The following is a 23,720-nucleotide window of genomic DNA, read 5'->3' as shown; positions in this document are numbered from 1 at the left end:
TCCATATCATACTTTACGAAGATCCGAAGTCCGCGGCACAACTTTTTCAAGAGCCTTTCATAGTTACGATCGGGACCTATGACGTCGATGAGTGTCCTCCAAACTTGGTAAGACCATGATGATATCTTTTTTCTTTTCTTTTTTCTTACTAGCGTTGGTTCGAGCGAACAATCGATCTCTCGCGCTTGTCGCAGCCTAGTGCGTGGCCACGCCGGTGACAGCGTTTATAATCGACTCATCATCGGTCATTTAATCATCGCCCCCACCCCTCCCCCGTGCGAAGCCAGGGATACGAGAGATAGGAACGCGCGATCAACTCTCACCGTTGTCTCCGCTGACAATTTCCGGAAACGTTTCCCAAGTCGCCGCGCTCTTATCACGCGGCGAACGAGTATGCACCCTCCACCGTCATCTCCGGTCCGATTCCCGGATGACGCGGGGATTAAGTAAGAGCGGTCCCTAATCGAGTCCTCGGCAAAATCTCGTTTTCACCGTGCTCGAGTAACGCCGAACTTTAAATCGATATTCCGGATTTCGACGACCAGCAGCCGAAGCGACACGCTGCAGCTCGCGCCGCGCGCACGGTGCGCGCAGCGGTGGCAGCTAGCGCGGGCAGTCCGCTCCGCTTCTCCTCCCGCGCGCGCGTCGTTACCTACCCGCCCTACTCGACCGCGAGGCGTACTGGAGGGTGCAAATGGTACATCCATTACTACCCGCAGTCTAATGGCTGGAATTTATTAGGCGATAAGTTACTTCGGCCACCTACCTTACTTGCCGAGTTCCGAGACTCTATCCGAGCGGAAGCCGAGAGGGACACGTTTTGAGGCTGCTCCTTCTCTCCCCTCCTCCACTCCGCTCTGCCGCAAGCTCTCACAGTCGCTGTTCTCCGATCGCTCCCTCCTTCTTCTTCGCCGCCGCGACGCTCTTCTCTTTCTCGGTGGACGCGGCTTACCGCGGCGGCGACCACCGTGATTCTCGACACCTCCGGTTCACCCCTTTAAAACCTAAGCCTATAACCAAGATTCATTGCGTAAGAAGGCAAAACCGTGGAGCCGGGCAACGGAAGCCGACGTTCCGTAGGTTTTATGCATGACAACGAATTATGGTGACAACGGAGAGCATTTCCGTGTTTTATTTTTAACGCGTTGTTAAGCGGCGAAGATTCAGGAATTTATGGCGAAGGAAACGGGTTTCACTTTTTTAAGAAAACAAGAATCGACAATTCCCCACAATAGCCTGAACAAATGAGCAGACAAATTATTCATGCGCGCGCGCGCGTGTGCGTACACATGTACATCAAAGATTTTAAAGAAATCAATACAAATTCTGCAAGCTCGACAAATAATAAATAACCGCATCCACGCACACGCTAAGTATAAAATATAATATTGATGCTCTGTGGATGGAACCAAATACCGTTAAAGCCGATAAGAACGGATTGTGAACACGGATGAAAAGATATGCTTTTAGCGTGTGCCAGCAATGCTTATTGGCAGAATGGATGCAATTTCTGAAACATTGGAGATTGGAAAAATTACGGACATTTTAATTACTCTCTGCGATTTTCTCGGCAATCCGCCAATGTAATTTCAAAAAGTAAGCCCTTTCAAAAAATATAACTTAAAAATATTTTTTGTAATTGAGTTTTTTTTAGAATTATTTTTATTGTCCAAAATTTTTGAAAATTGTTTTTAGAAATTTAGAAGAAAGTTAAAAAGTTTTTCTGATTCAACCTTACAAATTATTGTAATCCTACAAATTTTCTTTTTTAAATGGAATCATATGTAGTATTGTATTTCAATTTTTATCAACCATGATAAGCATATTTCCTGGATTTTAAGATAAATAATTCAACAGTCCTGTATTTTCGAAATAAATCAAATTGTGCGAATAAAAAACATGTGGCGAATATATGAATAATAAATTTAAAAATTCCATTTTGGAGCATTTTATTTTTTTTTTCCGTTGACCTAAAAAATGCGCATTTTTAGCATGAGCATGTTTTGGAAATAGGAAACGGAATCGTGTATAAAATTTTAAACAATAAATGTCGCTTTATCTGTATACTATGTGTAAACAATTGAAGACAGCCGTATAAAAAAGCAAATATTTTTGTATGAAAAGTATTACATTGCGGTAACCACGGGTACAAGTATAATGCGCGTGTTCTCCTTACGGAACATTGCACGAATCTGTCAATTGGTTCACGGCCGCGTACGTTCGTATAAACGCGTCGTGGAGAAATAACGTATATGCATAAAATGATAAGACAGATTTCATAGCGGTAATTTCGCGTCGTGCCCAAACGGCTTACTCCGACGAACGACGGAGAAGTATTGCGCCGTGGTACGCCGGAAGGAGCTGTCGGTCGGCGCGTAATTTCGTCTCATCCGCTGAAATCTGGGAGCTTCGATTTGTCATTCCGCACGACTCGCGGCCCATTTGTCAGTCCGGGGGATCTGGGCGACGACGAGCAATAGTCGCGCCCGCGCGCAGCCGCGCGCGTTTTATGCGGCGCGATAACAATACGCACAAACGGGCGTACGAAAACCCGCTTGTCGGTGTGTGCATGGGCGCGCATTAGGGCTGTCCCCCAGCGTCGAGCGATTTCATCGGTGTAATTCCTGGCAATGCCATGCAAAATCGATAAGCTTTCAATTTCGAAACTTTCCGACAGATTTACAGTCTGACCTCGAGATTGCACGTTTTGCGACCAATAACCGAGGCTCCCGCTTCCCCGTGGGCTTCGCCCACCTCTTTTCTCGATCTCGCGGATGATCGTGATATAATTTAATTTGGTAAAACGGCCTTCGGATATTAGCTAGTGGAAATATGCACATTTTAGAGGTAGATAGATATAATGAATGGATCGCGTGTAGGCACTTGGTGCCCGAATGTATTACAGGTAAATAGTCATTTTCGAGACAGTCAGCAATAATTAAGATTAATTAATTCTGGTTTACACGGAGGAATATTATAAGAATGTATTAATTATAGCGTAGAATTTAGTTGGTTGAAGTTTGGAACATTTCTGGAGCGATTTTTTAAAAATTATTTGTCCCATTTCTAGCTTCGCATAGAGTAACTCATAAGTGCCACAAACACAACACAATACAAAATTTCGATCAAATACACGCGTCGGAAGACCCCTTATGTCGGTAAACCACTCCCGATCACTTAAAAAATTCTAGCTACGCCAAAAATGATTTGACCGATTTCTACTTTTGCACAAAGTAACTCCTAAGTGCCAGACACAAAATAAAAAACGTTTCGATCGAATATGCGTCGGAAGGCATCCTTATGCTCGATAAATCACCCTCTCGGTCACTTAAAAAATTCTAGCTACGCCAACGCGTGTCGATCGAGATGTTTCTTTCTTTAAGTCATGGCACTTAGAAGTAACATTGTGCAAAAGAAATGGGACAAATTCATTTTTGGCGTAGAATTTTTTAAGTGACCGGAAGAGTGGTTTATCGAGCATAAGAAGCCTTCTGTATGTATTTGATCGAAATATTTTGTATTGTGGCACTTATAAGTTACTCTATATATACGAAGCTAGAAATGAAACAAATTATTTTTGAAAAATTGCTCCAGGATCGTTTCAAACTTAAACCAGCTATATACAATTTAGAAAATATTATTCAACGAAATCTGGTTCCATGGATATAATACATATATTGTTGAAAGAGAAGGTCTTATATTTATATTCTCTTTGCGTTGTGTTTAACTCAACGCGAGAATAAAAATTACACGGATACATGAACACATTAAAATTTTTTTTCTATTATGTCATGCTATGCTATTTTACATATTTATCTTTATCGAAACTATGGCAAGCCGATCGTACAGTATCACGTGTTAGATCGTTAACTTTCATGCTGCGACACGTGCAACACCTGTCGTAAGCGTAAAGCATCGCTTTAGCGCTTCACGGTGGTTAAAACGGGACCCGGCCTGGGCTTAATGACGCGGTCGGATGTTAATTATACGATATTCCGCGAATCCATATACTGACCGCTGGAAACATGGCATTGTCCATTGAACAGTACGATTGTAATACCGAGCGAAGGCACAACTTGCCCGAGTCCCGTCCTCGATTTAAATGACTCCCGACATTATTGCACGAATTACACGCCTGACCATTTCATGGATGCTGCTACCATTACGGTGTGCATCAGAGTGATTGAAAAGATCATACAAATCTACGAAAATTCGATAGCTGGACAGCCGATTCAGAAATTTATTTATACTATCAACGTACGCACGTTGATGTATTCTTGTATCCGTGCGCCATTATTTATAGCGGACAAAGCATATAAAAAGCGGTTTTTTGTTAGTTACAACGCGGGATAGGTTTATCGTCTAGCGGTTCAGAAATATCAATACGTTCATTGCGAATACACAAGATAAGTAAATTGCATTTATTAGTATACACTCGTATTATTATATGACTCGCGATCATAATAAATTCCGAATGTATTAAAACATACATTGAACATTTAACATCTTTGAAATAATTCATAAAAGTCAATACAATCAGATCGATATTGGTTGCACTATACTTCTCTGTCTATTAGATTGCATAATTATTTGCTTATAGTACGTCTTTTGATGTTAAGTTTCTCTATACAATATTTTATTTGGAAATAGTTTAACCGAGTCTTTAACATGAATAAGCTATAACAAATAATCATTTATTTATACAAATAAAATAATATAAATAGAAGAAAACTAAACAGTTAAAAAATTTTATAAATAGGGAAAAATAGAAATTTTTAATAAATATAATAAATAAATAAATATATATGTATATGTATTAAGATTACATTAAGATTACAATTGTAATGTATGTAACGTAAGAGAGAAGCGGGAGAGGGAGATGAGAGTAGGGGTGGAATAGGAGGTGGGAGACAAGCCAGGAGGAGAAACGAAAGAATGGAATTTGGAATCAGTCGAAGCTTGAGCCACGTTTCAGGACTGATCACTGAATTGAGACGACTCTATTGATATTGACGGCAGATCATTACGAAAAGGCTGTCGCTAGCAGCAATACGGAATCCAAGGGGCGATACTTGTGGTTACTAAGTACTCAGAATCGAGATTGACGAATTGTTGATGACGAGGTCTGGATAATTTAAGAAGCGTGGCTCACATCTAAGACGGGCTTCGGCATCATCGCATTTGGCTGAGATAAGTACTCCTAGATATCTCCCTGTCTCTCTCTCTCTCTCTCTCTCTCTCTCTCTCTCTCTCTATCTCTCTCTTCCTCTTTTAGCCATTCGATAGTTACCTCGCTAAGTTGTACGCGATCATTGTATTGAGCTTTTAATATGGATTAATGACGAGATGCGTAACTAATTGTACAAGCATTGTAATTCTATTATATAAACGTCGGACTTCTGTGAATCAATTAGCGAACGATTATAAATATGTAAATATTCCTGACAATTATATTGCATGACTGTCGAAAGTATATGAGTGCCGTTATTTCTATCATAGACACTGATAATAATTCCCTTTATATGTAATCATTACACAATGTATTAAGACTACATTTTTTTTAACTTTATATTCCTCTGTTATTTTTTATAGTTATGCAATTTGTATCCCAGACAAATCGAGTAGCAGTGTTAAATAATCCTGTGCGGACGATTCCGCCATTTTATAACCCCGAGCTACGCAACGATTTTACAATTTCGCAGATTAAACAATAGCTTTCAAGAGATTCGTATGCGTGCATTACCTTTTTCTCCCGTAGTATTTTAAATTTTCGAAACAATCAAAATTTTGCGCTGGCGGTATAACGACCGCAACGTGCGTCACAGGGCGAAACTCTACTACGCGAGTTCTAAGTTGACAATCGCGGCAAAAAATTCGATGAAAAAATTTACACTGTGTCACGTCCGCAAATAGTATTTTAATGGCCGTACATTAATTATCTTTAATAAGGTCTCACGTTTTTTGAGAGATGCATGTACAGGGAAATATCTCCATTCGATTTAACCTCATCCTTGATGTTGCCTTTTGAAAAGCGACGTCTACCGACGCAAGTGACAGCGCGACAAATTTGTCAAATAAATCCGCGCATAATGACGACGCAAAGTGCCTGCGACGGAAATCATCGCGCGGCTGAGCTGGTCGGTCGAACTTTTAACGTTTAAACTTTCGTAATGAAGTCCTGACCTTTTGAGCGTCGCTCACGACGGCACTTGCGGGAATTTATCACTATTCACCGGTAATACTTTCGCGCGACAACATTTGTCAGCGTTACGTCAGTTGATCCACAGCCGGACGGATCGATCGAGCGGATCGATCCACGCGGTTACCCCCTCGGCCTGGCTCCCGTCCTCCCGTCCACAATCCACGATGAAGAGGTCGTAAAGTCGGCGGGCTGGGCGACGCCGAGAAGTTGGGTTGGTCGAACGATAGACAGTTCGCTCAATTATTAAAATAAAGTCCCCGCTCCACTTTCCGCTGGAGCTGGAGGAGGGGGAGGAGGCGATGAGGCGGATTCGTCGCGAGAATGAAGCCGGGAATTCACGTCGATCTAATTCATACACGCCTGGCGTGCAATCGGGACGCCTGGAATCGTTGGAACGCTTCGGCGTCTGGATATGTTTGCCGTCTCTCGCAAACGGTGCTGCATGATCGACGCGCTTGAACGCGGTTTTAATTACGCGAAGAGTGAATGAAAGCAAATGGAAAATGTTGCGATAAAAATATGTAGCGAGAGGCCGGTTTTGCGGGAATAAATGAACGCGAAGCGCCGTGAGCAGTTCTCGCAACAAAATTATTGCGAGTTACGACGAAGAAGAATATTATGATTAAGAAGTTTATTTCTAATTATTTCTGTGTTAAGACAATTATTCTAAATTGAGGAAGTGCTTGTACGTTAGGCCTTTTAAATATGTTTAAAAAATGATTGTTATAAATGTTATTCTTTTAATTTTTACTAAAATGATATTAAATATTCTTCTTGTCTGTTAAGTTCAAATATTAAAGTGACAAAATAATACGAAATAATTTATAAAAGAAATTGTGCATTAAAATCTGAAAATTATCCCAAATCGTATATATAAATAATCATTTCTATGGCAATCTCTTCTGGATAATAGTAGCGGTAACTGATCAGTGAATAACATTGCGTTTTCCAGCATTAAAGCAATGAGGTCGCACCGCATCTTGCTTGCTATTCCGATGAATTATTACAGCGTGATGCATTACTTGCTGAAAGATTGCAATTCTTCACCTCGCCTCATTCGTCATCTTGGCCTTTCTCTTCGCGTGCATTATACACACGGCACGTCATAGGATTGTGTAAGTCTAGTTATGCGCGTACATATGTCAGGTTCAAGTGTCATATGGTTGTGTATTCTTGTAACTCGCGACTTGGCATGAACAGCAGCAAGGAAATTCAAATTACAAACGTAACACGAAGGTACGTCGAAATATTTGTGATGAATAACATGCATGAGAATTAATCAAGTTTTGCACCTTAAATACATTACGGCGACACTTCTGTTCAAATATGGTGTTACAATTCTTGAACGGAAAAGCTATTATAACAGCTATTATAAGACAGATTTTTTCGCCAATTTCTCGCCATCGTAAATAAAGCTCGATCCAAGCCCATGTTTCATGTTTTTTGTGAATTTTATTCCGCGCGATGCATACGCAACTATCAAACATGTGTAATAATTAAAATAAACATTCGGAGAAGCGAACATACAATTATCATGATCGTACACATACAACAAATCAAATTTCCAGATTTCTATCTTTTTATTTTTTCATAAATATTGTTAAAATAATATCGGCCGTCGGTTGTAAAATCCATGTTTTATACATGTAACATGCATGCTAAAATAATGTATTGCTTTTTACAAGTAATAAATTAAGATATTGTTTTCATACAGTATAGCTCGGAGTAAGGCAAATTAATTATCTGTGTTCTCAGAGTATTCTTCACTTACATTTTCTTTCTCGCGTCGCGCGGACATGTTTTTCATAAGAGATTCAGGAGTTTCACCGATCTTCTCGATTTTCCGAAATTCGGTATCAGCTCACCGACGCGACGCTCGCTGCAAGACTAAAATACCAACTCGGCACCGCCGTAGCTTTCTGTTTGCCGACGGCACGCATTCTCGTCTCAAGCAGAAAGCACCCAAGCCAATGATTACATTCCTCGAAGCGTCGACCCGATGTTCCGGCGACGGCACCGAAATAATAATATCGCTCGATTGCTCCGCCCGGGTGAATTAGATCGGTCGTGCGGACCGACGGGGAACCACTGGGTTTCCGGGTAGCTGCTTGAATGCACAAATGATTGGTGGGATCGCAGTAGCAAGTAGGCGCCTGGCGTCTTTACCCCCGGTTTGGTCGGTTCGTTGCTCTTACAATGGTCCGGTGAGCCCTCTGAGCCGTCTGAGCCAAGAGAGTGAGCTTTCCTCTCGTGGTAGAACGGTACGGCTACTTGCTATGTGCATCTACTGAGTTTGCATCGTTATTTTCCTCGGAAGACGATTTTTCCGAGGCAACGGATTCGCGCGGCCGCTACGTGGCCACGTGTTTTCTTAATCTGTGCCGGTTAATTAGAGAAACGAAAGTATAAAGCGAATTTATTTACGATGCGACAGAAAAAGTGATGTGTGCAATATTGAAATAAGATCTCTGTAGGAGAGAGGAACGCAAGGATCTATGTAAAGAGACGGAAATTGTAAGATTTGATGATTTCAATATCTATATGTGTTTATGCGTATATTTCTATATTCTTTCAAGTTTAGTGCGTACAAAATACCGGTACTTCGTGCAGTAGTTTATCAAAGATGAGATGAAGAGATATATTGATCGGATTTGAAATCAGATACACTGTTTCTTATTCCATCTGCAAACTATCTATATCGCGTACTTCGAAGTAATGTATAAATATAAGGATTGTCACGTAGCTCTCCAAAGTTCTACTGTTTCCAATATTACAGAGTGCATCTCATCGTATATTTGAAGTCCATTATATTTTATGTATCCGCGTGCCACAGCAAATTTACGTCAACTTTCATCTCCTTGAGAACATCTTGCTCGTGAACCAGGTTGAATCCAATTAAAATTGTAATTACGATTCGACATCAACGCGCAGTTTCCTTCAAAATTCCGATATTCAAGATCTTAATATTTTATTTTGACAAAAATATATAGTACAATAGAATTACATTTAATTATACCTTCATCTATCTATAATCTATATACATATAATACTTCTATGTTTCAAGCTATAATTAAACGTGAGATACTTGTTCCAATTGTATATCATATTGACTGTATAAAAAATCGAATTATTGCGTAGATCTTATACATTAATCCTAAAATAAATTTTTAATTATTTTTAATTATTTATTATTCTCTATTTAGTTTCAAATACATATTATTTTTTGTCGTATTAATTTTCTTGTTAATTGCAATTATATGCGGCACATAATAAAACAAATGCTACTTGCATTCCATAATATCCAATTAATCAATATATGCGTTAATAATATCCAATTATAGATAGTTTGATATTTAATAGATTTTATTATTTGGGGTCTTACAGATTAATGAACATAATACTCGAAACAATTTTGAAATAACATGTATAAATACTTTGTTGATGATGTCATATCATAAATAATAATATCAGATTTTAATTTGACAAAAGAAAGGTAAAAATACTTTACCGGTAAACAAGTTTATTGAAAACTATTAATGTGTGTATTAATACGTGTGACGCTTCTCATACAAAACAATAAAATTAATTCAGACGAACAGGTATAGCATTAGCGTGTATTCATGTGACATATGAGCCATATTTATATTTATCCATATAATTCTCTAAATATCGAATGTTTATAATTTCTCTGTTTCTCTCTCCCCTTTCTTTCCCTTTCTCTTTCTAAATATAACATGAAAGCAGCGTAATAACGTAATGATAGGCATATAATAATATCATACTGAACATTCTGTTACGTAATTCTAACATTGTAGGGTCTTTTTAACTATAGTAAAAGTTTTCCAAAGCCACTCTCGAGTTAATGTAAAACGCAATGTGAACGAGGGCTCTCTGAAAATTGTGTTTTACATAACAATTTGCATTTCCCTTAGCTGTGCCGACCGACATTCATGAGTGGCGAGTTTCAGTGCGGAGTGCACTTAAATTCCTAAACCATATTGTCGAAGACGAGATCCATAAGTAAGGTACGTAAATGCTACAGTCTGGAATTTCTCCGCATCCCTCGTCTCACTTTTCGGCACTTTTCCTCCTCCCCCCCCCTCCATTTTCTCGGGGAATTACGTTTTGCGTATACAGTGTCCTTCACCGGTCTTAGACGGAATAACGAAGTCGCTTTTTCAGATAAGGGAAAGACGTTTCGCTCTTGAGAACGCGGAAACATGCCACGCGCGGTATTGGAAAGTAAGAAGAAAGTAAAAACACCGAGAAACCATTGCGAAAGGGAGCATAGCTATAGCGTGAATGCGGAAACAGGGTGCGCTATTAGTTCGAAGAAATAAATACAGATGAAAAAAAATTTATTTTGCATGTATGCACAAGTATTTTCGTATCTTCAAGCATTTTTGTGATTGATCGTTAAATAGTATGACTCGAATCTGATAGCACGATAGTACATCGCAATATCGAGCACATTACTCACCAGAACACGTTCTCTTCGTCAGCTCTATGTCAGCCGTGGGAAGCACGATTTTGAAGACCACGAAGTTTCGTTTCTGTCTGAAGCACGGTGCTCCTTTGGAATCGCCCTGAAAGCAAGGGAACGTGCACTTTGTGTTTTGGTCGACGTAGCAGACATCATTCAACCGGAGGACGGACGTAGTATAACGAGTACGTTCACGATTGATAATTGATTACTGACTAATCACGAAATACGAGATTTTATAGTGCACGTTTGATTTGTATGACAATTTGTAGGAGCAATCAATCTAATTAATTGGAAAATTTGTATCAAGCTATTTTTTTTTTACGTTTATACATAATACGTATATTCATAATAAGATTTCATTAGACTTAATTTTATGAGATCAGATGGTCTCCGAAATTATCGGCCGAAATTAAATGGATTTCGTAAAAAATATATAAATTAAATGGATTTCGTAATAAATATATTATCTATCGCGACTGACTACAAAATTTCAAAGCGACAGCACACTTCGCGCACATTGAATCTAAATAGATATATCAGCGGCGACAGAATCGTCGCAGAATCAGAGGTATATATGTATTGACATAGGAGTTGTATAAAGTCGTAGGTAGTCTGCGGATATGCAAGTCAAGTGAGAGGCTCCCTTCCGCCAGCGTCGTCGCAAGGAGACAGCCGATTTCGAGAGGACACGGTGGCAGAGGGAAGCGGAGTGCGCCAAGGAGGACCCGATCACGTCGTCGACGAAGTCGTCGGCGAACACGACGCGTTGTTCCCATTGATCGACTCCATTCGCAGCATATACGGGACTTTGGTCTCTCTACCCGCGGGGATTTGGCACTTTGACGAGCTCGCATCGCGTGGAAAAGAAACGCGTCTGTCTTCCGTTTTTCTCCTCGCTTTTTCCTTCCCGCGTACATACATGTCTATCTATTTGCGTTTAGCAATAAGTTTCTGTTCCGTTCATCCGAATTATAAATTCGATTCGACCGATCAATCGCCGGATTTGTCTCACCGGATAATCGCGTTTGAGAACCTTTTGCATCGCCTCGCTATTTACGTCCGTTTTCTTGGTCGACTCAACGATACAATCGATGCTTTCGGCACGGAACATCGATGCTTTAAGCACAACGAGACCAAATGTTTGTCCTCCCAACGAAAAGCTTAATTACGGCGCTTTCGTCGGGGATGGAAACAGCTCAATCGTTGTCGCTGCGGGTGACTAATTCCGGATCGACTTAACGTAGGAGCTAATTTCGCACGTACGTGCACGTGGAAAATTTCTTCCCGTGTTTAGGCGGGGTAGGCATACGCTCGGTGATGAACGAGATGCGGCGAGATGTAACGAAACACATAGCGGCAAGAGTTTATGGCGCGGCAACTCGCTATTATTTGAATGCTTCGTGCAAGAGAAATGATATTCTAGAACGCATTGTGAGTCGCTTGCCGCAAGTTGGGATTGGCTCGTAGATCTCATAGGTACAGAATTTAATATTTTACTGCATGGTGTATAATATTTAGCATAGGTACAGAATTTAATATTTTACTGCATGATGTACAATATTTAGCACTGTGTAGTAATAGTATTAGTATTAGTATTTACGAAAGATCTTATACTAATTATAATTGATGCATATTTAAAGAAATATTTATTATCGACGGTATTTTCGTCATTATTGAGATTCTGTTATTGATTGTTATCGATTTATTTTACATTTCTACACGGAAAGAACAATTTTGCTGAATCCAGATCTGAAAATAATTTTTGTTCAATAATCAAAATTATTTTGTGCGAAAGTCAAAACGATTGCTAGAATATCAAAACGTTTTACAGCAATACTTATCAGTTTTAACATTCCAACAAATTATTTTGATGATTCAATAAAAAATTATTTTCAGATCTGTTTTTAGCAAAATTTTTAGGTCTTTCAACAAAATCGTTCTTTCCGTGTATTGAAAAAAAATGTATAATGTACAGTAATTAATAACTTGATTAAAATAATAATAAATTATGGCATTCTTGGATTAATATAATATAGTAGATATTTAATGATATAGTAAATATTGCAATAATTAAATTTTTTAGTTGTAATGGATTATTAGTAACAATATTTTTAGACAATAATATGACATTTTACTTTTATACGTACGCTATTTCTTGCACTTTGTGCTTCTCTGTTATAACTTATTAATTCTGTTTTTCCGCTTGTTTACTTACTTGACTATTCTTTTTCTCTTAAGCGCGATAAATAAAGGTATTTTTCTCGGCGAATCTCTCTTTCTCTGTGAGCTACAATACCGTCCGCTCTCACTCCCTCTCTATCCAATTCTTCTTCGTTTCTCATTTCCGCGTGCAATTAAAATCATGAGGCCAAAGTAACTTGGAGTCTTTGAAGAGTTACATGGTTTAATCTCTGCTCCCTCTAACGGCCATCTTTTTTAATCTTTAATGAATGTCATCTACCTTCTTCACGCCCTTAGGAGACACAACTGCATAATTACGTATCCTGCATTGCGTTTACTGTCACATTCGCTGAAGTATACATCAGTTACGTTGTAAAACGGTACTCTCATTTGCATTGCCATACATAATTCTTCTTACGTTTGAAAAATACAATACCATAATCTCTCAATTTGTAATAAAAAGAACGGTGCGTCTTTTTGTTACAAAACGCAGATAATAATAAATAAGTAAAAGTTCATACATTTGTTTTCTGCTATAAAAGAAATTGTATTTCTCTCTTTTCTAATACTCATATTGTGATTCTCATATATATCTTTTATGAATATATAATATTATTTTATTATAATAAGAATGGTTCATTTTTCAATTTATTAAATAAGAATATATAATCTAATTAATGATATAATTTTATTATAACTGATCTAAGAACTTTCAAGTTAAAGGAATTGTGATTGATCTGTAAAATACAACCTGTGTACAAGCATATATATATATACATATATAATACAAATATAATATGTATTACATTACATTACGTTACAATGCGTATAAACTGTAATAATGAAATGAAACTATTATACGAATAATTTTACAAATCAACGAAAAGCTTGAAATGTAGTAACAACAATGACGCTCATATTAACTGTTTTATGTAAAGAATGTATACAATGTTTATACTACATTCCTAACCGTATTCTATTTTAAATTAATTTGTTATGATGCCGTGTCATGATCCTGTTCCATTATATTGTAATAGCAGGAAACTTGTTCTAGTTTGTTATTACATGAAATGAATATTTATGTAATCAATAAAATTTGATAACCAGTATTACATATTATTCATAGTAATCAAAATAAGAGTATAAACATGTAATAAGTTTAAGAATAAAAAATGTATGTAATTAAGAATTAGTTATCGTGACAATTTATTGCGCTATAACATGAATTAAAGATATTAAATTTAATATTATAATAGTAGATACGTAAAGAAATTATCAGTTATAGTTTTAGTGTGTTTTCACGAACTTTTTATTTTGATCATAAGTGTTAAAAAACTTTTTCTCAGCCTATAATATGTATATAACACATTTCGTCGTATTAGAATTTATAATAGTTCTTGGATCCACGTATGTGATTCGAGGGCATAATACACAAAAGCATTACTAGCTCTTTGATTTTAATTGCAGTCATTATGATAATTAACGTTGAATTATGCTCAGGAGCGGAAAATCGATAAAGCTCGGATTTGTCTCGTCGAGAAGAAAGGGTACTTTTCCGGCGGGGATCTGTTATACTAAAAGATACAGTGGGGCGCGAGAGAAAAGAAGAAATGGAAAAGAGTGCGAAAGAGAGAGAGAGAGAGAGAGAGAGAGAGAGAGAGAGAGAGAGAGAGAAACGGAAGAGGTACAATGAAAAAGGAGAGAGGCAGCGCGATTCGATAAGACTTAACATTAATACAACTCTCTTTTGGAACATCCCACGAGACGAGCGGACTACGACTTCCCTATATTTAACCCTGTCTCATCGAGCAAAAAGGAAACCGACTTATATCTCGGAGGTACTGTGTCTCGCTGGTCGAGATTACATGGATAATTGGGGTCTCCATCTACTCACTCTTTTCTCACATTCCATTTCACTTCGACTACCTCAGCCTATCTCCCTCCACGTTATTAACCATGGATCCTCGTCGTTTCGCGAGGGGATGCGCCGTTGGTCCCCTTTGACCTCCTGGCAAGTCGAGTAGCTAATTCGTCGAGCCTCACAGCGACCGCGAGATATAGTAAGCGGTTAAATAAAACTGAAAGCTATTAAAAAGTATCCTATATATCGGGAAGTTAAGAAACGATAGAAAGCAATTTGGCTTATTGCTAGTGTAAATTTATTATCGTTTATGTATCCCTGAAGATGTAAAAAAAAAGGAATAAATAGTGAGGATAAATCAAGCTATTAGTCTAAGATCGATTGCAGTTCTCAGCAACCTTGTAAGTACCTTTCCGCTAAGTAATAGCACCGCAAGTTTCAGACTCATTAACGTTCGAGAGGTCGATCACTCTTACATACCATTAGTCACTTCGCCGCAGGTAAAGCAATTATTCTTCAACGGCGTCTACAGCCAATGCTGACAAAATTATTGGAGAAAGATAAGAGGGGCAGACCGTCGCGCGGGCGGCATCAGAAAGATCCCATTGTCTCCTTTGGAAACTTTCTTTTTGTGCCGTTCATTAAGCATAGCAGAAGTTGACGGTAGACCGAATGTATACGTAATAACAGATGGAAAGGGTCGCGTAAAAACGGAAGTGGAAGACGTGTTTCCGGAGGAGAGAGAGAGAGAGAGGTGGGAGGAAGGATCGATGAGATACAACGGTCACGCCAAAGATCCGTACGTTATCACGCACCGCTACCCCTTCTGGCGGTCGCTCGCGTTTACGACTGATCATAAATGCGACGCGAAACGTTCGCCAGACTACGATCCCATTCCGATGGAAAACTTCCGCGGGAGGGGGGAGGGGGAGCGAACGGGACCTTTTACATCGCTAATATCGCGCGATTGTGGGACTCCTTACTTCGTTCACAGGAAGGAGAAAGAAAATGTCTTTCGCCGCGGTCTCCCGGCGCCCGCGAATGCTGACGAACTATTGTGGACGGAGCACCATGTTGACGAAGGGCGAGAGCAAGTCACAATGCCCGGCAACGGGCGTTCGAACTGGATGGAATTTCACTCCGACGAAATTTAATTTCTTCGCGAGCTCGTGTCCGAGAAAGCGCGATAGAACGTCTCGCAAGGATTGGATATCCAGCCTTAACGTCAGGAACGGCGGGGTGGGGAAGGCGGCGATAGTCGTAGAAGCCGTGAGAATCGCGGAGCGGGGGAGGAGGTTTGTGCGAACGCAGGGTGAAGGAGTGAGATGGGAAGGCCGGTACCGAACGGACGTGGCCTTTTTCCGTTGAAAGAGCGAAAAATGAGGATTCCGTGCGCGGAGGCAGAGTTATTGAATATCAAAGTTTCGAAATTCCGCGGTGCCAGCAAAGTTCACTCGAAAACATAACTTATAAGTAACTTCGACCGGTGGGAGGGGGAGAGGAGGGTGGTGGGGTTCGATAAGGAGGGGTATGAGGACAGAGAAACGACGGCGGGTCACCCGACCAAGGGTGAAAAAGCAGAAGGGCGGAAGTCGTGAGTCGGACTGGAAATAGTAGAGGAGGAGTCGCTCGTGTAGGGCGGGAGAGGAGAGGAGGGGAGAAGGATAGGGTTGATCGTGGTGAGGCAGGACGATGGGAACGAGGCCGCGATCATTCGTCTCCCTGAGCCGGAAGTTAGGCTGTGCTCCGACTACGAGGACGAAGTTTGGTCAGAGTCCAAGTCGCTAAAAGGAAGAAAATTTCAGAAAATACGGAGCAGACGTAGCGCGTACGTCGCGAGCCATTGGAGAAATTTAGCGCGGCCTGGTATAGCGCGTTACGAACCCCCGCGCGGTCCCGCAAACTCGCGAAACTCTTTTAAACGAACTAACGTCGGCAACATTGTCCTCCAGAGTATCCTCCGCAGGGAGGAAGAGAAGCCCCCGAGCGTGAACGCGGTGTCTAAGACGGGAGGGAGAATGGGGATGGAAGGATGTCGTACAGGATGAGCTCCACATCGCACTACAGCAATTCCGGGCCGCTACCAAGAAAATGCTCTCCCGGCGGCAGGAAGAAATCCGCGTGGTCTACGTCCTTTTCTGAACGCGTATTTAATGGCACCAAAGAGATGGACCTTGATATAGAAGAGGCACACGTAAGTTTTTTTTTAATTCCGACGGTGAGCAATATAATTAAAAGTAGTTTCTTTAAATGGATTTTTAAAGGAAAAATTGCGACAATCTTAATGTGCATTTCTTTCTCTACTCTTTAATAAATATATCTATTTGAACAAAACGCTATATAGGTGTAGCTCAGGAAAAAATTTTTTTTTATAACATTTTATTATTACAAAGATTTGTCGTGTAAAATATTTAACTTCTTAAACTGTTCTGTTAAAATCTTTTTTAAGTGTATATTTTGAAACTCTCTCTTCTACCTGTGTTTTTAAATTAACGATTTATAGATCGGTTAACAAAAGTAAAGATAATTTCTAAAAAAGGATGAAGCAAAGTTGGCGTTATCTTTATTACCCTGCAATCTCTTTTTCCGTTGAATAATAGAGGTCTTTCTAGACATTCCTATATAAAACTCGATTGCTTTTATTTATATTGTAACGAGGTAGGGGCAGTTTTCTAGACGATTACAGCCGGAATTTGCACCGTTATGGTGTACTTTCGCACGTAGTGCGCGAAAGTTTGAAAATGTAGAATACTGCTGGTACACAGAACAGTCGCTACAAGATCGACTTTCAAAGTTGAAAATGGAACGTCATGGTTCAGATGTTATCCCGTTTGTTACTTCGCGGAAATACACAAACGGCATTGTCGATCTTAAATTTTTAACATAATCGTTTTATTTCATAATACTCATATTTTTTAAACAAATTTATCGCACCAACACAGAGGCACAGAACGTGTATTCTCGTTGTCTTTTATAAAAAAAAATTATAAAATTGAAGAGTAAAAAGAAGCGAAGCAATTTAACGCAAAGAAATATCATATGCAAGTTTACGAGCGTCGAGTTCGCACTACCGCGGGATCTCGTTCATCGTGAGAGATTGACGTGTACACTAAATACATGCGGATGATACACGGGCCGAATCCTTGTATTTACCTTTCATCGCGCTCGCCCGCCGATATTCATTTCAAGCGTAACTGTTCTGGTCTATCGTTATTTCGGAAGGGCCCAGGTTGCGGGCGTAGTGTCGACAAACGGACCAGCAATACCGTGAGTGGCGGAACGTTGGTGGAATCCGCGCCGCCCCGTTGCTCTCGGCGGTAGTCATAAATTGAATACTAATTGACACATTGCGAGGCGCATCCGTTGTATTTCACGCGTTCAACTTTCATCGTGCCGGCCACTGTGTTTAAATGGCGGCGCATATGCGCAAAGATATAAATTTACGGATAAATACGCACGACAGCTGGTTAATGCGAGCCGAGTACCACCCTTGATTCTCCGCACCCTACCGCCGGCTGTACGTACACGCCCCCGCTCCGTACCCCCCGCCATCTGAATCAATACCTACTTGTTTACTGGACCGTTGCCAGCGGGATTTCACCGAACCGACGACCGTACTATCCTAATTAATTCCATCTTTTGTTGCGGCCCTCGGTGCCCTCGCAACACGGGCCGATCGCCGAAGACGTATAAGGAACGTCTTGCACGGCATCGTTAAACGTGACTTCTGCCCGGAGCGACTAATTATTAAGGAGCTCCTACTTCCCATTTCTCTCTCAATTCGACTCGCCGCCTTCCGGTTTGACTTGCAGCTGCCTGGAGTTTGGAAGCGATAGTTTCATCGACTTTGCAAGGATCAGTAGGCAGGTTCGGGAAGTTCAATTGAGACCGGATAATAATAATTCAATTAATCTCTCGAAGATTCAGTAATTCCTGGAAATCTTCAACATTCGGGCATTGACTGGATATTGATATGACGATGTTAATGATAGTATATATTAGTGGAATATATCGTGATATGTAATACAATGCAAAATATATCGCCAGATAAGTCTTGTTTTACTCTTAACAATCTTGGCGTTCAAAATATATTGATATGGCGACGCTAGTGATATTAGATTAGTGGAATACGTTGTGAAACGTAAGTACAATACGAAGTGAATTATCGCCAGATATCTTGCTTTATCCTTTAGTATTATCGATGAGATTTATGCGTTCAAGTAGAGTATTGTCCCATGGTAATTGGTAGATCTTCCGTAGAATTAGATAGATATATTAAATTACGAGGGTCATTAAATGTGGTGGTCAGATTTATTGCTGATGCAAAGAGGGATGAGCATATTATACCCTATTACCACAGACAAGGGCGGGTCGAAAGCAGACGCCGATATTTTATGATAATATTATACTTATAGTCTTCTTTGGACAAAGTCTTATCCAGTAAATTATTATAATACAGTTTAATGACCGCTTTATATACACTTTTCAAATCTAGGAATACCTGTAAATCTTGTATAAATCTTATTTTTATAAAAGATTTTATAGTACATGAAAATACATTATTTTTTATTACATTTTTATTGTATTTAATAAGATATGCAAATTTAATAAAAAAATGAAAATAAGATTATTCAAGTATTAGCCGAATTCCGCATTTCCTTTTCCTTTCTTTCTTTAATTTTAATCTCGCTGTGCTATTAAAAAACAACAAATAATCATTTTTATAATTTTTGAAATTATAAAGCAACGATAAGGGAAAAAGAGGAAAAGAGAGAGGTGTCTTGCGATACGATTAAAAAAGTTATGAAATATAGTAATCGAAATTCAAAGCTCTTCATTATATAGTTTCGCAGATAAAGATGAAAAGAATTATTGGATGAAGGTGTATCGGTTTCTGTTAACGAATATCGGGCTAATCGAAGCGATCGCATAGAATGACGAATGCGCTCGGCAGTTCTAAATTTGTCACACCGCTCTTACTCCGAAACGAATTTATTCGCATCTTTTTCCGTTTCGTGCCTTCCACCATTTGATTTTAGCGTGCGATTGCGCGTAGCTTCTCACATCAGTTAATTAAATGGTTCTCCCGACTCTGAAATCGCATTCTTTTATCCGTCGCACTAAGAAAATTATAATACCCTCCTGCCTGAGAGCATAACGAACTTGCTGTATTTTAAAAGTAAAAACGAATTAACCCACTTGAGTATTTCAGTAGTTTACACCGACCAACTTGTGTCGACAAATTAGAGCTTAATATTTGTCGATGAATATTAAGTCTTAGTATATTATATTTAAAAATATAACAGTTTGTCTTACGCGGAAAATAGACTACTTCGTAATTTTATGCGTCTTTGTAAACATTCATGTAACTTGCCGTTGTATTAATCAATAACTTTTGTCGTGCGACCCCTGTTACTGTTTATATTATAGTTTATTTTAAAAGAACAAGTTTTACAAAATCATTATTACTTTTATTATTATAGCTTTTTTCTCTTTCAACTAGATGACTTTTTTTTGAGTCCATCTGAATATCGTGAATGTATTTCTGACTTGCAAACGGCCAACATGTGATAGCGCTACGGTAAGTCAGCACAACCACATGTTGTATGAAGCTGCGTGTATTTTATTTCGTTTGGTGCCCACAATGGAAAAATGCTTAACGCGAAACTTGCTGACTGCGCCATGAAAATTTATTTGCGGTAAAAAAAGGCGAAAAAAGCGAGATATGCACGCTGCTACGACGCGTACTATTGTAATGTCAGACACTTTTTTACGTTTAATAAAGGGATCAAACCATATAATATTCTCGAGTAAATTCCTGTACAAATGCAATGCGTGTATAGAGAATAATTGCCTTATTGAAGCAAATTGGAAAATTATCTAACAAGCCGGCTTGTTTTATGAGTGCAATACATATACTTATTTTTTATTTTTGAATTTAAATGCTGTACATGTGTGTGTCAAATACAGTTAAGCAGTAATTAGCAAAATTAATTAGTTTATTAATACTTAATTGTTTAATTAATTAATTTAATATTATTACTTTATTAATATTTAATTAAAATTAATCAATTCATTGAAAACGAAAGAATTATTTAAATATTTTATTTTACTTGTGCCTTTGTAACGCTTATGACATTTTAGTTATTGGTGCCTGGTATGTTTTAAGAGCAATTTTCTTTGTTCATTTTTTGAAGAATGTGGGAATAAAAGGGAAAAAAATGGTCTACTTAACTATTTCTGAAAGCAGGAATTTTCATAACGTTTACTTGCAACGTAAACTTTGCCAAGCTTCCTTAGTTACATTAGGTTTCTCTCTGGTAGAGGCACGATGGAGCGCGAAATCGAGGAAGCATTAAACTATTAGCTGCCGATTCATGCGTGAGAGTAGGCGGCGGGTTCGAGCTTATTCCGAAATTGACTGTAATCCTCCGCACACGGAATAAAATGAGGTAATCGTAACCACATTGTTCGAAGCAGAAAAACCTACACGGGATATATTTTAACAAAACAAATAAAAATAAAAGAAATGGAAAGAGAGAGAGAAAGAGAACATGTTATACACATATGTGTTTGCAATAAAGAAAACATACTTTTCTAATTAATGATAATAATCTTTTTACATTTGAACTTTTTAGAGATTATCTTAATTTGATATTTATAAAATAATGCACGTTTTTTAATTTTTGATTAATATTCCACTTTTTCACAATTTGGTTATAATTAGTTAACAAAAAGATTAAAGACTTTATAAATAAGAAATAAATACCGTATAACAGATAATATTTTTTAAATTCTTTCGATCTGATAGCTTGAATCACATCCACGGTTATTAAATATTAATTTTTGTGATAATTTATTTTTTTTTTATAATCTTTTTTTATTAAAGCGTTTTTATAATCTAAAATTATTAGAATTGTTTTCATATAATGGCGTTGGTATAACATTAAGCAGGTAAAATACAAATTTTCTTAAAAGGAAGCGATAAACCGCGATGATATATTGTTCATGTTATTATTGCACGTATGATTTTTAACATTTACAAGCCAAACATCGACAGGTATATCGATAGAGATATCTTCTGCAGGGAAAATAAAGTTACGTAATTAATCGTTAGCCTCTTTTTCTCGAGAGAGCCATGAAGGAAGGTGAAAGCGACGAAAATGAAGGAAACGAAGAACGTACTCGAGCACACAACATGGGCTTCCGGTATATTGGTTTAATCGGCCCTCCACTTAGCTTTCCCTTCTTCTCTCTAATCCTCGAAACAAAGTCCCTAAAGATGAAGTAGAAAGTTCACACTGGACACCCGCTATACTTTCGTTCTCGAACTCGATAGGAACTTTGTTCGCAGTTTCCTTTCGTTCGGTGCTATTATAGAACAATCTATATTTATTGAAACTGGAAAATACAACTTAACTTTTGAATCGTATAAAATATTTCCCGTAAAATGATAATATACATAAGAATATTATAAATTCTTAATATTATTATATCATTTTGTATCAATATGTATGTTATATATACTATCTTGAAAATATTTTCAAATATTTTTATAAATTAATATTTTTTAATACATTACAGATTAAATTTCATTATCTTATTTTTTACTTCAGTAACTAATATATTATATTTATTTAAACTGTTCTATTAAAGAGCTTGAAGCAAATTAAACTTTACAGGAGGAGATAGAAACGTATTTTACATAGAACAACCATTTTCTAATTATTGCATGTAGATAAAATGACATTTTTTAGAAGATTTTTAAAAATTATTTTTAATAAATTATGTTTTACGTTGTTATAAATATACGTAAAATTTGTAAGGTTCCATTAAATTCACTGTTATTACTGTTATATACAACGAAGATATATTTTATCTAGAAAAAAAATATTTAAGCATACTAAGCATATTAAACATACTAAGCATATTAAGCATCGTAAGTTATTTATAACAGAGTTATTTATATATAACAGAGAGAAAGATTGTTCTTAACGTTCTCTGTTCAAAACGTTTCACCTCATATTCTCAAAGTTTCCATAAGATCAACTCCATCGCTTCGATATATTTCTTTACCTTTATCTGAGTTTGTGACTTCCGACGGAGCATCATGCTAGCCGCGCCAAGAAGTCAAAGTACTCCGCAATCGTCTTTCAATTTGCACTCTAAAGATTTCTAAATTACCAGCCTTTCTTCACGAAAGCATTGAGAATCGTTGATTCTATATGTTTGGTCATATTTTGCACATTATAGAAATGAAAAGTATAGTTGATAATATACAAACATAAATATAAATAATAATTTTAACGCAGCTTTTGACATTAATAAATTACAATTTTTTATCGATTAAGAAAATTTTTGATGCATAAAACAAGGCAGGCAAAATACACATACCTATACGTAGCAGAATACGCAAGTTTTTTATATTTAAAAAAAATCAAACTTTTCGCAAAAGTCTGTAGCTTGTAAGTTGAACTCATATAATCGTTATAATGCATCTATCCGTTTCCGCGTGGTGCCGTTCAGAGAACGAGAAATATGGTGACATATTCCGGGTAAGAATCCATTCGGCGAACATGGGAGACCTTTTCAATTCGGTATATGGTAGTAATTTCTTATCTGCACCTACTATGTCGTGCACCGACGATATCTACGTAGAGGTAAAGTCGCCGCCGACATTGTGATTGCGATTTATACAGATTCTGTCGATTCGATTCTGAGGGCGTTCAGAATTATTCACTACACCGGGCACTTATAAACTACTATGATTCATGGACTAGAATATACCGGCAAACATAATGGCATTAGAAACGGTCTTCGAATCTTGATGGCATTTATTAAAAGTCTAAATGAATTGCTCTCATTTAAATCTATTAAAGGATTGTCATAAATTAAAAAAAAAACGAATTTTCTATCGCTGTTAAAAAATATTTTTTTACAAAGCATATTTTATACATTCAATCTTGAACATTGTTCCATATATTAATATA

The 23,720-nt window shown here is 38.0% G+C and overlaps 1 long non-coding RNA gene across 1 annotated transcript; it reads left to right on the top strand.

The window, feature by feature from the left end:
* Positions 1–7,159: 7,159 nt before the first annotated feature.
* LOC105459243 lies at positions 7,160–12,431 on the top strand. Its single transcript, XR_975655.1, has 5 exons — positions 7,160–7,317; positions 10,135–10,227; positions 10,385–10,571; positions 10,705–10,870; positions 11,290–12,431. It is a non-coding gene; the product is annotated as an uncharacterized LOC105459243 (long non-coding RNA).
* The last annotated feature ends 11,289 nt before the right edge of the window (positions 12,432–23,720 follow it).

Source organism: Wasmannia auropunctata, unplaced genomic scaffold (genome assembly GCF_000956235.1).
Source record: "Wasmannia auropunctata unplaced genomic scaffold, wasmannia.A_1.0 LD334200.1, whole genome shotgun sequence".
NCBI classification, from domain to species: domain Eukaryota; kingdom Metazoa; phylum Arthropoda; class Insecta; order Hymenoptera; family Formicidae; genus Wasmannia; species Wasmannia auropunctata.
The sequence above is the reverse complement of the archived record's forward strand: the minus strand, read 5'-3'. Positions and strand labels throughout refer to the sequence as shown.